Consider the following 24,171-nt stretch of genomic DNA (forward strand, 5'->3'; position numbering starts at 1 on the left):
TAGAATGCTCAGTAGAGATGATGTGCCACTTATAAGATCAGGTCATAAAAGCCACTGAGGCTCCTGCCTTGCTCCCTTGGCTCACTTGCTTGGGAGCAAGTCAGCCACTATGTCATGAGGACTCTCAAGTAACCATGTGGAGAGGTCCACATGGTGAGGAACTGAGGCCTCCAGCGAACAGCCATGTGAGTTTGTCATGTTGGAATCAGGTCTTCTAGCTCTCATGAAACTTTCAGAGGACTTCAGCTCCAATAGACAGTTTGACTCCAATTTTGTGACAATCTCTGAGCCAGAATCATGTAGCTAAACTGTTCCTGGATTCCAGATCCTAGAACCTATGTAAGATAATAAATGTTCATTCTTTTATGCTCCAAAGTTTGGGGTTAATTTGTTACACAAAACTAAACAGCTACCTGGGGGGTGATCTTTGTTTTTGTCAGCTGCTGGGTCTCATACGTTCCATAAGTTGAGGCCCTTCATCTATATGTCAATATAATTCAGACATCTGAGATGAATAAATGGGATGTCATCTCTGCACTCTGGCCCAGGTGACCGTTGTTGTGCACCTGGACCACTGTAAGAGCCTCTTAAACTGTTTACTAATTCCCATATATTCCTCTCCTTAATCTGTTCTCCACACATCATACAGAGTGAGCCTTTTATAAGTATATCAAGACATGACACTCCCTTTCTAAAAGATTCCAGTGGCTCCCATCACATTGATACACATCCCATGGTGCTATTCATGACCTACAAGGCCCTCTGTGATCCAGCCCCAGGCTCCTTCCTAGACTCTTACCCCTTCACTCTCCTTCCCTTTCTCTCCTCCAGCTGTCCTCAAATCTTGTTCTTTTTTGACCAACCCATAGATGCACTTGCCTGGGGGTTTTGTTCTTGCTACTCAAGATCTTGCCTCCAAAGAGCGTTTCTACCACTGCTCAGCTGGCTCTACCCTCTCCCACTCTCATCCCCTAGAGGACACACCCCTGACACTCATGTATGTTTGTCTGTTTATTGTCTGTCTCCTCACTAGAATGCCAGCACCAAGAAAGCAGGGACTATGCTGCTCATTGCTGTCTTCCATATCCCTAGAAGCACACCTGATACAAAGTTGAGCCTCAATGTTTGTCAAATAAATAGAAAAAAAAAAAAATCATGTCTAAAGAATACCTTTCAAAGCCTTTCTCAAGTCTTTATCACTTTCAGACTACTTTTAGTCAGTGAATTTCCCAGTTCAAATCATTTTAATTGGCTGATTAATTAAAATGGGAGCTATGATAACACAGAATTATATTTTAATTAAAATACTTAAAATTAAAACTCAGCATGGGTCTCCCCTCTTCTTGATGCCTTTGTACCTCTGCTCATTGGTACGCTGCCACGGGCCTGATCACTTGCAGCACCAGTAATATCTCATGGGGCTGTTTTATACATCTCCCTTTTTCCCTAGCACTGGAAGCCCCTTTAGGATGATAACATCTTATCCCACTAGGACAGGGGTCAGGAAACATCGGGCCATGGGATAAATCTGACCCACAACCTGTTTTTGTAAATGTTTACTGGGACACATCCATTTGTCAACATGTTGTCTTTGGCTACTATTACGCTACAATGGCTGAGTAGAGTAGTTGTGAAGAGATCAGGAGGCCTGCAAAACTAAAACTAAAAAATAGTTGCTCCCTGTCCCTTTACAGACAATGTTTGTCAATCGCTGATGTAGGACACAGGCAACAATTAACAACATTCAAAGCCCATGATAGAATAAACAGATAACAGGAGAAATGTGATGAGAGGAAGATTAGATGAGTAAAATGGCTGTAATTCAACCATTCACTGCATCCTACTGAAACAGAACTATTTAAAGTCACATAGTATGAAGAAATGATTCACTTGTAAAGTCTATTTTACCATGCTATCCATGTCCTAGAATCTAGAGTTGGAAATTCTGGCACTCTGCACATACTAGAGTTTAGAAGAATTAATTCTGTACTCCAAATGTTCTAAAATTAGAAAAACTACAATAATTCAGGAAATCCCAAATAAACTATTGCCATTAGTTTTGTTGTGAAACACATTCCGTGATTAATAGGTTTTTAAAAATTATTGATTTATCATCATATTACTTTAATTTTCTTTCAAAATGAGTGAATAGCCTGAGGAGTTTCCAGTTAGTAGTGATTTACATTTGATACTGAGGCAAAATGTATGTATTTAATATCCCACAGATGAAGTCAGATTTTCACACATCTTAAGAACAAACGTTATCCCCTCATTGTGGGTTTCAGTATGCTGTTAAACACATAGTCAATATCTCTGTATGGTACACGTTTTGGAGTTGAGCCTTCCAAAAGCACGGGATCATTTTATGGCACAAAAGGAGGCTTTTTCAATATTATGCAGAGTAGCTTGTTGTTTTTAGGTGCTGTTGAGTCTGTTCTGACTCATAGCGACCCTACGTACAACAGAATGAAACACTACCGGGTCCTGCGCCATCCTCACAATCGTTACTATTTTTGTGCCCATTGTTGCAGCCACTGTGTCAATCTTCTTCTTTTTTTTTTTTGCTGGTCTTCCTCTTTTTTTACTGATCCTCTACTTTACCAAGCATGATGTCTTTCTCCAGGACTGGTGCCTCCTGGTAACATGTCCACAGTATGTGAGACGAAGTCTTGCCATCTTTGCTTCTGTGGAGCCTTCTGGCTGTACTTCTTCCAAGACAGATTTGTTCATTCTTCTGGCAGTCCATGGTATATTCAATATTCTTCACCAATATCACAGCTCAAAGGAGTCAATTCTTCTTAGGCCTTACTTCTTCTTTGTCCAGCTTATGCATGCATATGAGGTGATTGAAAACACTATGGGTTTGGTCAGGCACACCCAGGTCCTTAGCTTCTTAACAATTTAAAGAGGTCTTTTGCAGAAGATTTGTCCAATGTAATAGATCACAGAGTAGCTTAGGTGAGGTATAATCATTTATACAGAGTTGAAACTGAAGAGGTACAAATGAATATCAAAGGCAAGGCCATTAAAAACAAAATTATGCCTTTTGTCATTCCCAGGGTATTTCAGGCTTGGGAAGATGGAGAATTCCTGTGGGAGGTGAAAACTCCTGCCAAAACCCTTCCAGGTGTAGAGGCAGGGGAGGGACTTACCTGGGAAGGTTAGATCATCCACAAGTGTGTGCTCTGGGTACTTTCTAGGTTTCCTTGAGAATTGGGGAAGAGAGAAGGAATGGCCACACATGGGGAGCGGTTGGGATGGGGTCAGTTTAGTTCTGTTCTGTACGCATATTTGCTTGTTTAACTCATGGAAAGATTGTTTTGTATCTGTGTTTTAGGGACTGTTCATGCAGAAAAACTGAAGATGTAACAGCTTCTCGTTTCTTTTTATTTTTTATTGTAGCACAAATATATATAACAAAGTATTTACTATTTTAATATGTTTTCACATGTATAATTCACAGATATTAATTATGTTCATCATATTGTGCAACCGTCACCACTATCTATTTCCAGTTTTTTCATCATTCTTAACGGAAACTCAGTGCCCAGGCAATGATTCCTCCTTCCCTCCTAGACCCTGGTAACCTCTAATAAATTTTGATCTCTCTACATTTGCCAATCCTAGATATTTCTTGTGAGATCATACAACATTTGTCTTTTTTGTAACTGACTTTTATTTCACTCAACAAAATGTATTCAAGTTTCATCCTTGTAGCAAGTATCAGGACTTATTTCTATTTATGCTGAGTAATATTCCATATATATATATATGTATACATACATGTATATATATCACACTTTGTTCATTCATTGGTTGATGAACTTTTAGGTGGTTTCTATCTTTTGGTTATTGTGTATAGTACTGCATTGAACATTGGCGTACAGGTATCTGCGTTCCCGCTTTCAATTTTCTTGGGGGATATTGTAATGGATTGAATTGTATCGCCCCCAAAAAGATTTGTCAGCTTGGTTAGGCCATGTGTGATTGTCCCCCATTTTGTGATTTTCTCATGTGTTATAAATCATAATCTCTGCCTGTGGTTAAAAAGGATTAGGGTGGGATATAACACCCTTACCAGGTCAAATCCCTGAGCCAATGTAAAAGGAGTTTCCATGGGTTTTGGCCTGCACCACCTTTTATCTCTCAAGAGATAAAAAGGAAAGGGAAGCAGCAGAGAGTTGGGGACTTCATACCACCAAGAAAGCAGTGCCAGGAGCAGAGTGCATCCTTTGGACCTGAGGTTCCTGCACTGAGGTGCTCCCAGACCAAGGGAAGACTGATGACAAGGACCTTCCTCCAGAGCTGACAGAGAGAGAAAGCCTTCTGCTGGAGTCAGCACCTTGAATTCGGACTTCTAGCCTACTGGACTGTGTGAGAATAAACTTTGTTGAAGCCATCCACTTGCGGTATCTCTATTATAGCAGCACTAGTTGACTAAGACAGGTATATACCTAAGAGTGCAATTGCTTAGTCAAATGGTAATTTCTAAATTTAACTTTCTGAGGAACCAAACTCTTTTCATAGGGGTTGCACCAATTTACAATTCCACCAGCAATGGATAAGGGTTCTAATTTTTCCATATTCTTAACAACACTTGTTGCTCTCTATTTTTCTGATCATAGCCATTCTGTTTTTGTTGCTTTTAGAAGCCAATGAGTTGGTTCCGATACATAATGACCTTGTGTATAACACAATGAAACACTGCCCAGTCCTGTGCCATCCTCACCATCTTTGCTATGCTTGTGCCCATTGATGCAGCCGCTGTGTCAGTCTGTCTCATTGAGGGTCTTCCTCTTTTTTGCTGACAGTCTACTTTACCAAGCACGATGTCTTTCCCCAGGGACTAGTCCCTCCTGATAACATGTCCAAAGTATGTGAGATAAAGTCTCGCTATGCTCGCTTCTAAGGAGCATTCTGGCTGTTCTTTTTCCAAGATAGATTTGTTCATTCTTCTGGCAGTTCGTGGTAGCTATTCTAGTGGGGGTAAAATGGTAACTCATTATGGTTTCGATTTGCATTTTGCCAATGACTAACACCATTGAGCATCTTTTGACATTCTTGTCGGCCACTTGTTTATCTTCATTACTTTTTGAATCACCTTTTATATATTTTAGCAAAGTGTTATACAAGCAGTAAGGAACTTCTGTGTGTTAGCTCATGATTAATATTATTTTCAGAGTTTGGTCAGATTGGGTTTCGTGAAAAGATCATTAAAATATTTTAAAAAGTGACTTTTTCGTATTTCTTGTTACTCCACATTTGGTATAAGCATGATTACTACTTTGAGTAAGATTGCAAACCTTTAGTAAATACTTATTGAGCACCAACTGTGTGCCAGGTTTGGAATACAGTAATGAGTATGCCCTTATAAATAAGTAAAATATACAGTCTGTAATATGGTGATAAATGCTGAGGAAATAGAAAGATGCAAAGAAGAGGACATGAACCCTCAGGGTGAGGTGGTCAGGGAGGGCCTCACTGAAAAGATGACTTTTGGATGAGCCATGCAGATACCTGGAACAGAGCATCCCCAGCAGAACACAGCGACTGCAGAGGCCTGAGGCAGGTGCTTGCCTTGTGTGCTCCCCAGGAGGCCACTGTGCAATTCCAGCACATGCCCACAGAAGAGTCCCAAGGTCCGTGTCCACCAGAAAAATTGTCAGTCACTTTCCTCTTTATTCTTCTTGATGCTACACAAGAACTGGTTCATGAAGTAATGATATCCCACACTCCTCCACCTTGCTCTACCATCATTGCTTCTCATTGTGTGTTTATGTAGGGTCTTTTATTCATCCCACTCCAGGGCTATTTTTGGAGTATATAAATATTCATTTTTATCTAAAAGATGAACAGTCAATGGTGTCTACAGTGAATGGGAATGAGCTTCCATTACTTGAAAGTAAACCAGGTTATACATCTTCAGAAGACCACCGTTTGCTGTCCAGGTCCTAGCCATAATAGGCAGATGATCAGAGGACTGAAGTGTCCTTGCAGGGTACCCAGAAGAAAGAGTTCAATGATGTAGGTGAAAGTGCCAATCAGTGACAGCAAGAAGGGCATTCAAAAAATAATGGGACAATTATGACTTATCTTTATTGAGTGCTCCCAATGTGCTGGGCATGGAGCTAAGTCTATTTTCAGTTATGCTGAGATAAGATGAAAGATAAGACACATCTGTCCAAGGAACTTAAAAGCTTCCTCCAGATGTTTTCAAAGTGGAGGGAAAACAAAAGAAACAACAAACAACAACAAAAAAACAACTGACAGAGGAAACACTTAAGACTCAATGGCTGGAACTGTAAGCATGGTTGATTCATACTAATCTGTTTACTTGTTTCAATGTAAGTCTAAGGCATTCAATCTTTTGAATGAAAGATTTCTTATTAGCAATGTATATTGGATGGATTACGAACTCCCCGAAAAAAATTTTTATGCATTATGAAATGGTCAGTAAGGTCACATATTAGCTATGGGGTGTAAATTAATAATCATTGGGGATCATTATATGAGAGATGAGGAAAAACACCAACATGGGTTAACAGGTGCCATAAAAGTTTAGCTCATGCTTACCCACTTCTAGACTCACCAAATCCTTTGTATCGCACAGACATTCTTCATCTTTTAACCAAGGGAATGTGTAGAGTTTTGAATTATTTTTTAAATGGTATATACATGAACAGGAAACATTAATATTAGGGTGATAAAAACAAAAGCCAAAAAAAAAAAAAAAAAAGGTCCATTGCCTCTGAGTCAATCCCAACTCATAGCAATCCTATAGGACAGAGTAGAACCACCCCACAGGGTTTCCAAGAAGTGGCTGGTAGATTCAAACTGCCAACATTTTGGTTAGCAGCCATATCTCTTAACCACTGTGCCACCAGGACTCCATTAGAGTAATAGAATATTTTATTAAAAAAGTAGTCCCAATTTGTTTAGATTCCTTTTACTCAGGGACCAATCTCCTTTCTGTAATGATGCAGTTTTCATAACCTTATAAGAAGTAAACTTCATTATGATCAAGCACAATGTGAGAATTTTGATTGGGAGCTATTCACGCAGTGCACTAAGGTGATGGTAGTTAAATAAAACATGAACTTGATATCAAAATTGCTGGACATAAAACTTGTCCCAGATTAGGTAAGCAATTCTGTTTAGCAACTGAGTGTTTGCACACTGACAAAAAGCCAACAGTACTTGCGGTCTAGAAGATTATAAGCTAAGAATTCAAGGGTATCAAACAGTGCCACTGGAAGTGCAGAGAAATTCTTAGCCCAAATGCCTAAAATCAGGAAAAGGTGTCAAGCAAGTTGCACATATAATCATTTGGACATAGTATAGGTGGCAGCATGAACTGGATGATCCCTAGATGTGTGTATGTGTAACTATGTGTGTATTTATGCACACTTTTATTTAAACAGTCTTACATAAGTGATACAAAACGTATTCACATTGGATAACACTTTTATAGTAAAGGAGAAGAAAAGTTTAAACTTACTAACCTGTATTTCCAATTTAAAAATAAATTAAAATGAAATGAAATCCATTGTAAGTAGAAGAAAAATGAATAATAATCAGAGGAAAAATTAATGAAATAGAAAACATAAAAACAATAGAGAAAATTAACAAAGTCAAAGTTGGTTATTTGAAAATATTAAAAACATTTATAAACTTCTAAGAAGACAAATGGAAGAAGAGACATAACTACAAACCTTAGTGACATTAAGAGTCTAAATGGTATATTGTTGTTTTTAGGTGCCATTGAGAAGTCTCCGACTCATAGTGACCCCATGTACAACAGAATGAGACCTGCTGGGTCCTGCACCACCCTCACAATCATTGTGTTTATGGCCATTGTTGCAGCAACAGTGTCAATCCTTCTTGTTGAGGGCTCTCCTCTTTTTCATTGACCCTCTACTTTACCAACCATGACGTCCTTCTCCAGGGAGTGGTCCCTCCTGATGACATGTCCAAAGTAAATGAAACGAAGTCTCGCCATCCTTGCTTCCAAAGAACATCCTGGCTGTAGTTCTTCCAAGACAGATTTGTTCGTTCTTCAGGAGGTCCATGATATATTCAGGTTTCTTTGGCAACACCACAATTCAAAGGTGTCAATTTTTCTTTGGTCTCCCTTACTCATTTTTCAGCTTTCACATGTGTAAGTGATTGAAAATACCAAGGCTTGGGCCAGGCACACCTTAGTCCTCAATGTGACATCTTTGCTTTTGAACACTATAAAGTAGTCCTTTGCAGCAGATTTGCCCAATGCAACACGTCTTCTCATTTCTTGACTAGTACTTCCATGGGTGTTGATTGTGGATCCAAGCAAAATGAAATCCTTAACAACGTCAATCTTTTCTCCATTTATCATGATGTTGCTTATCGGTCTAGTTGTGAGGACTTTGGTTTTCTTTACATTGAGGTGCAATCCGTACTGAAGGCTGTAGTCCTTGATCTTCATCAGTAAGTGCTTCAAGTCATCATCATTTTCAGCAAGCAAGCCTGTGTCATCTGCATATCACAGGTTGTTAATGAGTCTTCCTCCAATCCTGATGCCATATTCTTCTTCATAATCCGCTTCTGGGATTATTTGCTTAGCATACAGATTGAATAAGTATGGTTCATGGATATAACCTGATGCACACCATTCCTGACTTTAAACCACGCAGTATCCCCTTGTTCTATTAGAATGACTGCCTCTTGGTCTATGTACAGGTTCCTCATGAGCTCAATTAAGTGTTCTGGAATTCCTATTCTTTTCAATGGTATCCATAATTCATTATGATCCACACAGTTGATTGTCAGTAAAACTCAGATAAACATCTTTCTGATACTCTCCTCTTTCAACCAAAATCCATCTGACATCAGCAATGATATCCCCCACTCCACATTCTCTCTGAATTTGGCTTGAACTTCTGACAGTTTTCCCTTATTGCTACAAAACAGCCTTTTAACATTTCTAGGATATGTATAGATGTGCCCCCTTCCATGAAAATCAGTTCTCTAACATGGGTGAAATGGACTAATTCCTTGGAAACTACAATTTGCTAAAGCTGACCCATTAAAAATAGAAACAGAAAATATAAATAGCCCTATAGATGTTGGAGAACTTACACTTGTAATCAACAACCTTCCCACAAAGAACATGCCAAAACCCAAAAACAAACAAAAAAAACAAACTTGATGCCATTGAATCAATTTTGACTTGCAGCAACCACAAGTGTTACAGAGTAGAACTGCTCAACAAGTGGATTTGAACTGCCAACCTTTAGGCTAGTAGTCAGTTGCAAACAATTTGAGTCACTCGGGGACCTTAAGAATACTCCAGGCTCATATAATGTCATTGGTAAGTCCTATAAAGAACTAGAGAAAAAGTATTATTTATCTTATATAAACAATTTCAGGAAATAGAGAAGGGAATGCTTCCCAACGCATTTTGTGAAGCCAACATTATTAAAAAATCTGAAAAGATTTTAAAATAAAACAAAGCAGAACCTAATACTCTTAATGAAACTAAATGTATACGTTATTTATAATGCATCAGCAAATCAGATCCATACACATATATTACAGTTGGTGCTGTAGTTATCTTTATGTCAGAAAAGCAAGCTAAATTAACACTCAGAAATAGGTCCTTATAATTCATCTCATGGGGAGTGATCTATCTACTCTACTCATCCCATGACATTCATAACTATTTCTGTAATAGTGTGGACTCTTATAAACCATGAACAATGTTTGAATTCAGCCTATTAGCTAAGAAGTTGATGATTTAATCAAAAGAATCTATAGAAAAACCTTGTGAATATAGACAGGCAATAAACAATATCAAAAGTACACACTTGGCACAGTAGATTATGGTGTAATTAGATAAATAGTTTTTATAGATTTTGGTTTCATTGGCTCTATGATGAAGTTTCTTCTTCGTATGTTATGGGTTAATATATGTGATTTATTTCCATAATCTGTGTAGTGATGTAAATATTGAGCTTATTGTTTTGGTGTTTAATGCAACCATCCCAGATCTTCCTGGCTTCTCCAACCCAGAGAAGAATGAGACTATCTGAAAAAGTTAGTGTCATGGATTGAATTATGTCCCCCCAAAAACTTGAGTATCAGTTTGGCTGGGCCATGATTCCGGTATTGTGTGATTTTCCTACATGTCATAAATCCCGCCTCTATGATGTTAATGAGGGAGGATAGGCAGCAGTTGTGTTAGTGAGGCAGGACTCAGTCTACAAGACTGGATTGTGTCTTGAGGCAATCTCTTGAGATATAAAAGAAAGAAGCGAGCAAAGAACAAAGGGACCTCATACCACCAAGAAAGAAGTGCCGGCAGCAGAGTGCTTCCTTTGGACCTGGGGTCCCTGTTCAGAGAAACTCCTAGTTTGGGGGAAGATTGATGAGAAGGCAACAGAGAGAGAGAAAGCCTTCCCCTGGAGCTGACATCTTGAATTTGGACTTTTAGCCTACTTAACTGTAAGAAAATAAGCTCTCTTTGTTAAAGCAATCCACTTGTGGTATTTCTGTTGTAGCAGCACTAGATGACTAAGACAATTAGGAAAACCCAGCCCTGACTTACTTTTCTCCCAGTGGCTTAGAACTAGACAAATTTGCTGAGGAATTGCTAAGGTAATGTCAGTTGCAGTCACCAGTATCTTCTGAAATTGGATATAAAATATTACTCTTGCCATAACTACCTGCTAATTCCTAAAATAGATAATAAATTAGAATTGTAAAGGAAAAAAAGAAAACCCTTTATGTAATATACTTATGTATTTTCTCAGTAAGTAAGTACTTTTAAGAACTATAATATCATTAGTTTTTAGAATATCTCTGCGATGTAGGTAGGGGCAGATAGATTTTTATCACTCTTATTGAAAAAAGGAACAAATACATTGTAAATCTAATAAATTTATCTGCTTTATAATGGAAGGTGGATTCAGTGTCTGTTGGCTAGGAGGGTCTGGAGCCAAGCAAATTCTGAGCATCTGTGTGTGTTTTAAAATAAATTATTCAGGTATCAGTAATGACTATATTAAGCAAGAAAAGAAACTCTCGTTGATAATATTTATATATTTCCATAAATGAGTTGGAAATACAACACAGAATTGCACAGAAAAAAAAATCATTGTTTTGGAAATATAGTTCATAAAGCTCCCTATTTTATGTGAAGGAAATAATTCTCTTTAAAAAGATGAACACTCATTTTTGCTAGAGATGGCAGTGTAAGCCCAGATGTCCAACATTCCTCTCCCCAAAACTAGTGGTGATAATCAAAGGAAGTCAAAAATAGAATCTTGGAAAGGGTATCATCAGAATGCCAAAACATTTAACGAATTTCTTCTATGTAAAGAGCAGATGGGGCCAGATTAAAAGAATTCATGAAGACTCACATGTCCCCTTTGTGGTAAAACACCCCTCCCTCTATGAAAAGAGGCCATTACAACTGAAGGTAAAAAAGGAAACCTCTATTTAGATTCCCTGCTTTTGGGGAAAGGTCAGTAACACTCAGAAGTAGCTATGCCACAAGTTCCTAGGACAAGAGAGATGACACCAAGCAAAAATTCAAGTATGACTGGGCTTCTGGCTGTAAATTTCTCCCGACATGTTAAGTCGCTGTCAGACTGGAGATTTCTTTTCCTGACCCAGTGGGGCTGTTCTCAAATACAGACATGACAAAGCCGTAGAAGGGTGGGTTTAAGCCCACAAGAAACCTAGAAGAGATGACTCACTGCATAAGAAACTAGCTAGAGAATATCAGTGCCTGGAACAGCAGTTTCAATAAACAAAGGAGGAAAAATAAAGGGCAAACGTAGCTGGTTCTATCCAGTCTCCAGATTCGTTCCTGTCTTCCTTTGGCCCTGGTGTTACTGACTGCAGAATCTGAATTTACTGCTCCTATCTCTTCCATTTTGGCACTAGTGTTTTGTTTTTTTTTTTTATCTCTTCCATTTAGGAATAATGATATTTCCAACAGCATCCAGGGGAACAGTGTAGAAAACCACTTGCAATTTTACATCCCAAGATGTGCTTCTTTTTAAGATGAAAAAATCAGGAAAATCAATGTGGAATCTAGGAAAGAATCCTACCTTGTATAATAAGTGATACAAGCATAATACCTTTGAAGAGGAAGAAAATATTTTGAAAAAAAATTTACATAAGGATGTAGAAGCCATGTATGTTCAAATCTTCTTTGTTCTTTCACACAATGTAACAAAAATATACTAAGATTAGAGAAAAGAGACGAAGGCAAAAAGGAATCTAATAGAGTTCAGAAGAGAATGACAGGAACAATAATGTCTTAGAATGATTGAGGAAGATTCTCAATGAGACGGATTGACACGGTGGCTGAAACAATGGGCTTGAGCATAGCAACAATTGTGAGGATGGTGCAGGACGAGGCAGTGTTTTGTTCTGTTGTACATAGGGTCGCCATGAGTATGGTCACTATGAGTTGGAACCAACTGGATGGCACCTAACAACAACAAGGGATAAGAAGGGTCAGAACCAATGACAAACACTTATTCAGGGTTATCAAAGAAAAGCAGAAGGGAAAAAAATTCAAAAATAGGTAAAGCATATAAACAGACGAATGCACAAAGAGAAAAAGACAAGAATAAGAAAATACAGCATCAACAAATTATAGTTTCTAAGAAAGAAACCTCAAGATGATCCAATTTTTTTCTTTTGTTTTTCTTGACATGTCCAATTATTTTCATTTATTTATTTTTTCTGAATTGCTGAATTTCCATCTGTTATCATTTCCCTTCAGCTTGAAGAACTTTATTTAGAATTTCTTATAGCGTAAGTCTGCTGACAACATCGTCTCTTAGTCTTCTTTCGTCTGAACATATTTTTATTTTCTTCTTCTTGAAAATAACTTTGATATATGTAGAATTCTGGGTTGATATATATATATTTTTAAAGTGCCAGTCTTTTGCATATGTTATTCTACTGTCTTCAGACATCCATTGTTTTATATTGGAAGCCACCATTTTATCCACCTGTATTAGTTCTCTAGTGCTGCTATAACAGAAATACCACAAGTGGATAGCTTTAACAAAAATAAATTTATTCTCTCACAGTCTAGGATGCCGTAAGTCCAAATTCAAGGTGCCAGTTCCAGGGGAAGGCTTTCTGTCTCTGTCAGCTATGAGGGAAGTTTCTTGTTATCACTCTTCCCCAGGTCTAATAGTTTCTCAGCACAGGGACCCTGGGTCCAATGGATGTGTGCTCCTGGCTCTTCTTGCTTGCTGGTAATGAGGTCTCCCTGTCCCTCTGCTTGCTTATCTCTATCTCAGAAGAGATTGATTTAAGATAAAACCTAATCTTGTAGATTGAGTTCTGCCTCGTTAACATAACTGCATCTAATCCTGTCTCATTAACATCAAAGAGGTAGGATTTACAACACATAGGAAAATCACATCAGGCACAAAATGGTGGACAACCACACAATACTAGGAATCACAGCAAGCAAAGATGGTGAGAATATTTCTCACATACTTTGGATACGTTATCAGGAGAGATCAGTCCCTGGGAAGGACACCATGCTTAGTAAAGCAGAGGGCTGGCAAAAAAGAAGAAAGACCCTCAATGAGATGGCTTGACACAGGCAGGGGCTGCAACAATGGGCTCAGGCATAACAAGGATTATAAGGATGGTACAAGATTGGACAGCATTTCGTTCTGCTGAACGAAGGGTCATTATGAGTCAGATTTGACTGGATGGCACCTAACAATAACAGCATAATCTACCAGACTCCTGAATATTTACAGTACCAGATTTTGTTGATGAAAAATTCCTAATTTAACATCTTAAACACAACACAACACACACACACACACACAGGGGTTTTCTTTTAAGCAAGTAGATTTTGAATGATTAGAGTTGTTATCTAGTACTCATAACATTTTCTCTTCCCTCATAAATTAAAATTATTTCAATTAATGATTGAGTCAAAGGTTACACCTGTCCATACATTAATCATTTACAAAACTCATTGTCATTAGAAATCCCTTACAAGATATTCGTCTTTTGGCAATGTTGCTCATTTGGTTTAATTAAGGTATTAAGTGAATTAGAAATGACATCATTATAGAGAAATGGTTGAGTAGGCTGGAATTGGAATAGTGGCTTCCTCACAGGAAGAGTTGCAAAAGTGCCTGAAGGTATAGTCATATTAATTTATTAAAGGCTTATGTGTTTCATGCAATTAAAAGAAACTGTAAATGTTAAGCCTCCATGTCCTAACAGTACTCTTCTCACCAGGAATAAAATATATACAGCTCTATAAAAAATAAAAAAAAAAATAGCATCAATAAAAACAATGAAGTTCATAAAACTGCAGTTAATTTTAGGGATTTTTTTTCTCTTTCCGCAGAAAACTTGGAAGATCATTTTCTTTGGCTCAATTATAATTAGCTTATTTGTATATGGAATTTTTATAATTTAAGTTTTAGAAAAAGAAATGGATCTCCATACTACTTCCTGATGTTTCTACTGCAGTTGAAATGAAATTACTAACTGTAGGTTTCAAGAATGAAGTTGACTTCCTTACCAATTGTTGCAGTTGTTGTTAGCTGCCATCAGGTCACCTCCAACTCATGGCCACTTGGTGTATAATTTCCCACTGTGAAGACTGAAATTTATAACATCTGACTTATAGGTAAGCTCAGTGTTATCACTATCATTATTTAATGGTAATAACATAATGCTTCCGACTTTAGTAGGTGTGTGCTGCAAGAGTTTGTTTCAGGCCCACATTCAGGTCTAAAGCAGCTTGGCTGAGAGATGGAAGCCTAGTGGGCTCTGCGGGGCCAAGGGTCCAGATGCACCTGTATCATTGGTGACCAGGATGCATCATATTTGCTTTGCCAATTAAACCTCAGCCTTTAGAGCTAAATGCTGGAACTGAAGGCCAGACACCAGCAGCAAAAGCTAGACACTGACATTGCTGACTTATGGAAGTCGACAGAGGTGAGGTAATGGGTGGCCCCACCAGCCACAAGGACTGTGAGTTTTGGTGCCCCAGGCGGGCTCTCACACCTCTTCCTAGAACTCTCTGTGCTGTTAGGAATCTCTGAGGCTTCTGTGGTAAGAGCCATCAGCAGAAAAACCTCTAATTCCCCTATAGAAGCTTATCTCTGGGCTCATCTTTACCCATAAACAGAATGTGTCCTTGTGGTCCCAGGACCAGTCTCCACAAGGCCAGTGTGAGCATGAGGGTAGAAGCCCATGACTTTAGGTCTAGAGTGTTCATCCTAGCCACACTCCTCTGAGTCAGGGAGTGTGCTGTGTGCATACATCGGCCAAATTACTAGAGCTTGATGGTCTCACCCCCACCCAGAAAACAAAGCAAAAACTCTAGAAATGGAGTTTTCCAATAGGGAAGTTTTCAATATTCCAGACTGTCTTCACCAAATACCAGTTAGCTGCTATCTTCATCCTGTCCTCCTGCCTCCTGCCCCAGTGAATGGCATCACCTTCCCCAGGTGCTCAAGCCTGCACTGTTCAGTTTTCCCTGTTCCTCCTCCCTTTCTCTAACTCACTGCCAGCAACCACCCCATGAGCCAATCCTGTGGATTTCAGCTTAAAATTCATCTCACACCAACTCACCTCTCTTCCCACTCACTGCTACTTTGGACTTAGGGCTGTTCCAAGGACTTTCTTTTGTGAGTTCCTCCTGTGAAGCGTCCAGGCTCCAGGGCCTCAGAGGCTTCCAGGTTCTGAGGTGTCATCTGTCTCCACCCCCAGCCTCGAGCTTCCTGTGAACTGTCCATGATGTACAGTCCTGCAGCACCACTGTCCTGCAGCATCGGGGACAGAGTTCCTCATGTGTCCCCACAAGTGCCCTTCCTTTCTGCAACCACCTATAGTCTTAATAAGCAGCGCCTCTACCCACCACTGCCCTAGCCAGATGCCAGGTATCCACCCTCTCTATCATGTCACCCAGATTTCCATCTATACTCTTGGCTCTAGGCCTTCTGCTCCATGGGGACTTTGCCTTGGCTCACCTAACGGGCCTCCCTGCTTCCAGTGCCACCTCCAATCTTTTGTTTTCTCTCAGCTTAAACAAGCACCCCAAAACCCAACTCTGGCCATGTCATACCTCCACCTAAAATCCCTGGATTCCTCTCCACTGTGCACAGAAAGCCTGTCAAGTATTGCATGCATGACTCCCGTGGGTCAAACCTGTCCCCACTTGCCCTCGTCTGTGGGCTTCCTGTCTCTGAGCCTGATGCTCCAGGTACATAGTGCTAAGGCCCCGGGTCTGGCACCCACCGTGTCCTCTCAGCAGATCTCCGCCCATGCTGTTCCCTCTGCAGGTGTATCCTTCTCACACACATCCTTCTGCTTTTGACCCACCTCTGTTGTTGATGTTAGTTGACCATGGTGACCTTATGTAATAACAGAATGAAATGTTGCCTAGTCCTGTTCCAACTTCATGATTGTTGTTATGTTACAATCCATTGCTAAGGCTATTGTGTCAACCCATCTTACTGAGGGTTCCCCTCGTTTTCACTGACCATCAATTTTACCAACCATGATTTTCTTCTCCAGTCATTAATCTTTCCTGATGACATGTCCAAAGTAAGTAAGCTGAAGTTTCAACACCCTTGCTTCTAAGGAGCATTCTTACAGGGCACATCAGAGCACTTTCCTGAATCTCTTCCATCCTGTATTTCTTCTAAAACTGATTTGTTCATTCTCCTTGCTGTTGTTGTTAGGAGCTGTTGAGTCAATTTTTGACTCATAACAACCTCATATGACAGAGTAGAAGTGTCCCATAGAGTTTTCTAGGCTGTAACCTTTATGGGATCAGATCACCAGTTCTTTCTTCTATAGAGCCGTTTTGGTGGGCTCTGGCAGTCCACAGTATATTCCACAGTCTCCTCCAAAACCACAATTCGAATGTATCAGTTCTTCTCCTGTTTTTCTTTTTCGTTGTCCAGCTTTCTCATGAATATGAGGTGGTTGAAAAGACCAAGGCACTGTATGCATATGATGCCTATCTGCTGGTAGGCACCTTAACACATTGCCATCGAGTTGATTCTGATTCATAGTGAGTAGAGAGTGGAACTGCCCCGCAGAGTTTCCAAGAAGCGCCTGGTGGATTTGAACTGCCGACCTTTTGGTTAGCAGCCGTAGCACTTAACCACTACGCTACCAGGGTCCCCATCGACCATAAAGGACAGAGTAAAACTGCCCCCATTGGGTTTCCAAAGAGCACCTGGTAGATTGAAACTTCTGAACTTTTGATTAACAGCTATAGCTCTTAACCACTATGCCACCGGGGTTTCCCTATTGCTCTTTATTTCATGATTTGTTCCTGGTTTGGCTCTTTCCAACCATCTAGTTGAAGGAGATCATGCTCCATGCATCCTTGCATCTCAGTTCCAAATGCAGAGAAGCTGCCTCAGATTACGTTCTCTAGTATTTGCTGAGCGAAAGAATGAACCAAGAAATTGGTCAATGGCGATTAGACAAATTTGAGAACAAAGATCGTTTTCTTGTGAAGACAAGCACGAGAAAGTGCAAGATTAAGGAAGAGATTGAGAACAAGTTACGCTTAGATAAGTTTTATAAGACTAAGAAAAGATTTAAATATATTTCCTTGGTTTTAGAGGAATGGAAGTTGCATTAGTTTTCTATTGCTGCTATAACAAACTACTACAAAGTTAATGACTTAATGTGATATGTGTCCTTTCAGTCACTATGCAGTGTGATTTTGAATGCTAGCATGTTGGTTAAAAAAAAGGTAGAACACTTTAAAGTCTTAAATAACTCCCGTTACCACACTGCATTCTCCTGTCTTTCTGTCCATCTCATTACCGCTTGACTCATTCACTGACCCATTGACCACATATGTGTGTTGCTCTTGTTAGTTGTCATTGAGTTGGCTCTGACTCATGGTGACCTCATATAAACACAATAAAATCTTGCCGTTTCCTGCATCATCTTCATGATCTTCAGTATGTTTGAGCCCATTCTTGTGGCAGTTGTGTCAGTCCATCTCATTGAGGGTTTTGCTAGTTTTTGCTGACCCTTTTCCTCACCAAACATGATGTCCTTCTCCAGCGACTGATCTTACTTAGTGACTTGTCCAAAGTAAGCTAGACAATTGGGGTGTGACAGGACTGAAAGTAAGACACTTCCTTGCTCAGCTTGCCAGGCTATGGGGACCTGGCCAGCTTAGGCCAGCTCTGATCTGAGGACTCGGATGTGGTGTTGTGTGGTCAATTTTGCTCTGTTTCACCATTGAAATGGGAACCTGGGTTAGTTCTGGCCCACCTGAGGCCACTAGCACACTTTTCAACTGGGTGGGCCATCAAGAAAATCCAAGTATTGCTTCAAAGAACATCTGCACGGAAAATAGTCCATGACTGGTAAACAGAAGACGTGCAAACTCCTGCCAAGCTATGGGTCCAGTGCCAGCTCTGAGGGCATACCAGCACCCCTTGAGCAGGTGGACTTGTTGTTACATGATACCACTTACACAGCTGGCACAATGCAGACAGGCAGGCCCCAGGTTGTTGGTCCCCTCCTTCCTCCTCCTTAAATGTTCTTGTAACGTGAAGGTTGACCTCATCCAATGGAACGCATTGAGGAGGATCAGGTGACAGACCAACACGAGTTTTGTTATCTCTTCAGGGTTATCTAGAACCATGGGGAGCACAATGAGTTTCCTATGTGATAACACAAGATAACGTCTCCAAACTGATTTCTTCACCAGAGTATCAGGAGTTTTCTTACAGGCACATTAGAGCACTTTCCTGAAACTCTTCCAAATGCATAAGTGGTGAGAATACAGGCAACTCACAGGAAGTCTGCCTACCTCTGGAGTCTAGAGAGCCAAGGAGGGAGAAGTCTTGTTTTCCTCCTGAGAAGCTCCCTCCTCATTCCCAAATGAGTGGTGTGAATTTAGATTTATACAGCTCTTATGCCTGGCTCCACTCAGTCATTGCCCTCCAAAATGACTGTTTGATGTCAGATAGATCTTGGCTGAAAGCAGAGAATATAAGAAAGATGTTTGCCTGTGTTTTACTGACTATGCAAAGGCATTTGACTGTGCGGATCATAACAAATCATGGATAATGTTGCAAAGACCAGGAATTCCAGAACACTTAATTGTGTTCATGAAGACCCTGTACACAGACCAAGAGGCAGTCGCTCAAACAGGACAAGGGGATACTGCATGGTTTAAAATCAGGAAAGGTGTGCATAGGGGTTGTATCCTTTCACCATACTTATTCAATCTGTATGCTGAGCAAATAATCCACAAACCTGGACTACATGAAGAAGAAGGCAGCATCAGGGTGGGCGGAAGATGGATTAATCATCTGTGACATGCAGATGACACAACTTTGCTTGCTGAAAGTGAAGAGGAGTTGAAGCACTTCCTGATGAAGATGAAAGACTACAAGCCTTGAGTATGGATTACACCTCAGCATAAAGAAAATAAAAACCCTCACAACTGGACCAAAAATAAACAGAAAGATTAAAAAGATTGAAGTTGTCAAGAATTTCACTTTACTTGGATCCACAATCAATGCCTGTGGAAGTAGCAATCAAGAAATCAAAGGATGTATTGCATTGGGCAAATCTGCTGCAAAAGACCTCTTTAAAGTGTTAAAAGGCAAAGATGTTGCTTTGAGGACTCAGGTGCACTTGACCCAAGCCACGGTATTTTCGCTCACCTCATAAGCATTAGAAAGCTGGACAATTGAATAAGGAAGACAGAAGAAGAACTGACGCCTTTGAATTATGGTGTTGGTAAAGAATACTGAATATATAATGGACTGACAGAAGAATTAACAAATTTGTCTTGGAAGAAGTACAACCAGAATGCATTTTAGACCAAGGATGGTGAGGCATTGTCTCATGTACTTTGGACACATTATCAAGAGGGACCAGTCCCTAGAGAAGGGCATCATGCTTGGTAGAGGGTCAGTGAAAAAGAGGAAGACCCTCAAAGAGGTGGACTGACATAGTGGCTGCAACAGTGACCTTAAACATAACAACAATCATGAGGATGGTGCAGAAGCAGGCAGTGTTTTGTTCTGTTGTACATCAGGTCGCTTGCTATAAGTTGGAATCAACTGGACGGCACCTAACAACAACAATAACACGTGTAACATTAAAAAGCAAATATGTCTTTTTGAGCCTGACTCAACCTATGGTCTTTTTGATTGCCTGGTACATTTGTGAAAGCTGGACAATAAAAAAGGAAGACAGAAGAAAAACTAATGCATTCAAATTTGTATTGGTGAAGAATATTGAATACACTGGACTGCAAAAAGAATGTACAAACCAGTCTTTGAAGAAATACAACCATAATGCTCCTTAGAAGCAAGGATGATGAGACATCATCTTGCTTAATTTGGACATGTCATCAGGAAAGATTAATTGTTAGAAAAGGACCTAATGGTTGGTAAAGTAGAGGGTCAGCAACAATGGGGGAAACACTCAAGGAAATGGGTTGGCAGGATACTCACAACAATGGGCTCAAACATATCAAAGATCATGAAGATGGTGCAGGACCCAGCAATGTTTCTTTCTGTTACGCATAAGGTTTCCATGAGTTGGAGCCAACTTGACTAACAACAACACAGGGAACATTAAGCAAGTGGAGCGTGACCACTTCAGAGAAGCTTCCTTGACCACGATTGTTACCATTGCAAATTGCTTCCTACCCAATCCTGTACTTTACCTCCTTTGCTTGCTTTGTATTTCTTGTCAGCATTCACAACTTTCTAACCATTACATACTTTATGTATTTATTTTATATCTCTCCCAAGTAGAACGCAAGGCTCTGTGAGGGCAGTGATGTGTCTGTTTTGTTCTCTGTGGTTTTTCTGGAGCCTAGAACAATAAGGTTTTCACTGGCTAATACTTGAAAACAAGGTCAGCAGAAAAGAGGGAGACCCTCAATGAGGTGGATTGACACAGTGGCTACAACAATGGGCTCAAGCAGAACAACGATCGTAAGAGTGGCGCAGGACCGGGCAGTATTTCGTTCTGTTGTGCGTAGGGTTGCTGTGAGTCAGAGCCGACTAGACAGCACCTAACAAAGACAACAACAGAACAATAAACATGAGCATAAACAATGAACATTTACTAAGTACAGGAGGGTCTCTCTTTCTGTGTTCACTCTCCTGAGACTACCAGTGACTTCCAAGCAGGCACTCTACTACTATTCATGCTTTGCATATCTCCCACAGTCAGTGGGGGAACAACAGATAGTTAATGTTAATGTGACAGGTAGAAGGGATATTTGTAGCCTTGGCACTAGCCCTTCATTAAGGAAGGAGAGGTGATCCAGTGAGTGACAGAGACCTTCACAGTATGAAAGTCAAACACCTACAAAGATTCCCATGGGTGGTAGAGTCTTCTTCTTTGGCAATACCATCCAAAGCATACCAGCACACATGCCTAATGACTCGCTTGTCCTCTGCCCTTTTCATAGTTGGTGACCTTGGCTGTAGACTCTCAGTAGTGGGCTTGTGGTCCCTGCTCAGTTTGTGCCCTCCTATCCAGCTGTTTTCCTTAAGCCCCTGTCTCCCTTCACCCTTTTACCAAGCCTCTCTCCCTGACCCTGCACAGGGGTTCTTCTTGTGTACAGCTATGAGAATGGCAATGTCGTTTGAGATCCCTTCATCCTTGTCCATCACTGGCTTGAAACAGTTTCCTCTCTGAATTCTGAGAATAGAAACAAGAGAGGGACAAAGAATTTACCATGGGCTTGCCCCTGGGCAGAAGATCTAAAGCCAGACTTTTCACCTTGAAGTTGACCTCCAGGTACATATCATTTAGCCTTTATTATGCTCCCTGGGTGTTGGTCTCCTTCTCACCCTTGAGTGAGTTTGCAAAGTGCTCCCTCCTGTTACTTTAGCCCTGGGAGATACCAAGCTCCAAGAAGGTATGCATGCACGTATGTGCACATGCATGTATGTGTGCATGTAGATGTGTGCGTATGCATGTGGGTTAGGGGGAGGGAGCACGGGGCAGGGAAGAGGGTGGAAGGGCCCCATATAAGAACAAAAAGGGGCTATAGTGGAATAGGAGGGGATTTAGAGTCAAAACCCTGGGTTTAAAGCTCTGCTGCCTCTCTACCATTCAACAATGTCTCTTTGACTCTGATTCCTTCACCTCCTGAGAACTAAGCCGGTCAAAGCAATTGCTCAGGTAAATGCTTTGGTCAAACACAAACACACTGGTTCTCGACTCACCCTTGGTGTGGACATCTGTAAAGACCACATAGGTGGAGGACCCCTCCTTCCACCCACACGCAGATAATGCTTCTTCTTTCTCAAACCTTAACTCACCATTTCTGTCCCTCACCCCAACCTCTGCCACCAGGGATCCAAGTCTTCCCACCATCTGCCTGTCTGTCCCCTTCTGCCCTGTATCTCTTGTCAGTGGCATTTTGGGCTTTTTCTTTCACTTATACCCTTTCAGCACATATGTTGAAGAAGCCGTAGTGACACAGTGTTTAAGCGCTCAGCTGCTAACGAAAAGTTAGAGTTCGAACTTATCGGTCACTCGTATTTGAACACTCTGACCATTTGACTTATTGGATGGCATTCCACTGGTACGTATTACAATTGAATGATCTAAATATATTTACAGTTGTAATCTGGTGAGAGCATGAGAAAATGCAAAGGAATAATGTGTTGCAGCCTACTAGAATTTCCCTAATTGCACTGGTTTAACATGACATTCTGGATGGCAACATTCAACATCTTTCATGTGCTTTTCTATTTCACAAGAGCAGTTATGAATGTGTCTATTGAGGGAAAAGTGATCCTTTTGATTTTTATTTATTATGTCTTTTACAAGGGACTTCTTCCTTTTGGTGATGGAAATGAAATATTAATAGTCCGTCTGTGAGAATGTTCTACATGTGTCCTGCTTTCTGGTGGCAACTTTCCTAGTTAGTGCTTGACCTGCAGTCAGTCAACATTAACATTGCCAGACCTGACAGTCCGTGAGCACTAGCAGCAGATGTTGTCTGGGAAGGGGAGAAACATCTCCTTCAAAGACAAGTCCACAGAAGGGTGCTGCCCGGCCATCATTCTAGAGGAGAGCTGTCAGGTGGAAATGGACATGGAATCGACTCAACAGCAATGGGTTTGGTTTGGTTTATTCAGTCTGAGGAGGGCAGGGGAGACACTTAAGTGTGGTCTCCTCTCATCGGTGAAAAAAATAAGATAAAATTCAGCGTTCCTAATTAGATGGGGATGGTAGAGGAGCTACTGTACTTTGGAAAACACAGAGTCAGTTGGTCATTACCCATCTGTGGGTGGTGTGATGTGTGTGTGCACGTGTGCACCTGCATGTGTGTGTTTATATTTCGGGTGGAGGTGTCATTTAATTTATTTAATGCAGCTGAATCTGGTCCCCTTGATTCACTGCCTGCATTACCTTCATTTTCCTTTTATGAGCTCATGCTTACAGGAGCCTCACCGAAATCTTCTATTAAGCAGTTTCTTAGAGATTTTACTCTACAGAGAATTTTGCACACGTTCAACTTTTAAAAGTTTCCTCTTTTCATTTGTCTTTCAAATACACATCCTGTTCAGAATATAAGGTGGCAGCCTCTGTTCATTGGCCACACATTTCTGAACAAGCCACACCCTTCCAACTTTCTATTCTAGTAATGTGTATTATCTCCATGATCTCTGATGACAATCAAATGGTTTCCACACCAAGTATGACTTCAAGTTCTTCCTGTTTATTAATTAGACTGCAATTTGTTCTCAGTGCCAAGCATTCAAACCTCCTACCTTCTTTGCCCACCTTTTTTTTTTTGTTTTTCTTTCCATCAATCAGCTCTTCCCCAGATTTAATTAAATGCTTATATAGTGTGCAGTACATGATGTGATCTGCTGTTAAGAGACAGGTGAGGAGAGGGAGAGAAGGTGAGTTCACCTCAGGTTAGGATATAAGGTATACCCATGAACACAGAATGTTTTTTTAAACATTGTATTGGTGAGAGAAAAGTAACATGTGGCATCAGATTATAATTTAAGCAAATTAGAAACCATAAGACACCAGAAATCCCCAAACAATGACTTCTAAGAGAGGCTTCCAAAAGTTTGAAAATTCCCCATGCAATTGGAAAAGCCCGTGTGTGGAAATCTCTCCCATCAAGCTTCAGGGCAAACT

This window comes from Elephas maximus, chromosome 2 (assembly GCF_024166365.1).
Source record: "Elephas maximus indicus isolate mEleMax1 chromosome 2, mEleMax1 primary haplotype, whole genome shotgun sequence".
In the NCBI taxonomy this organism is placed as follows: domain Eukaryota; kingdom Metazoa; phylum Chordata; class Mammalia; order Proboscidea; family Elephantidae; genus Elephas; species Elephas maximus.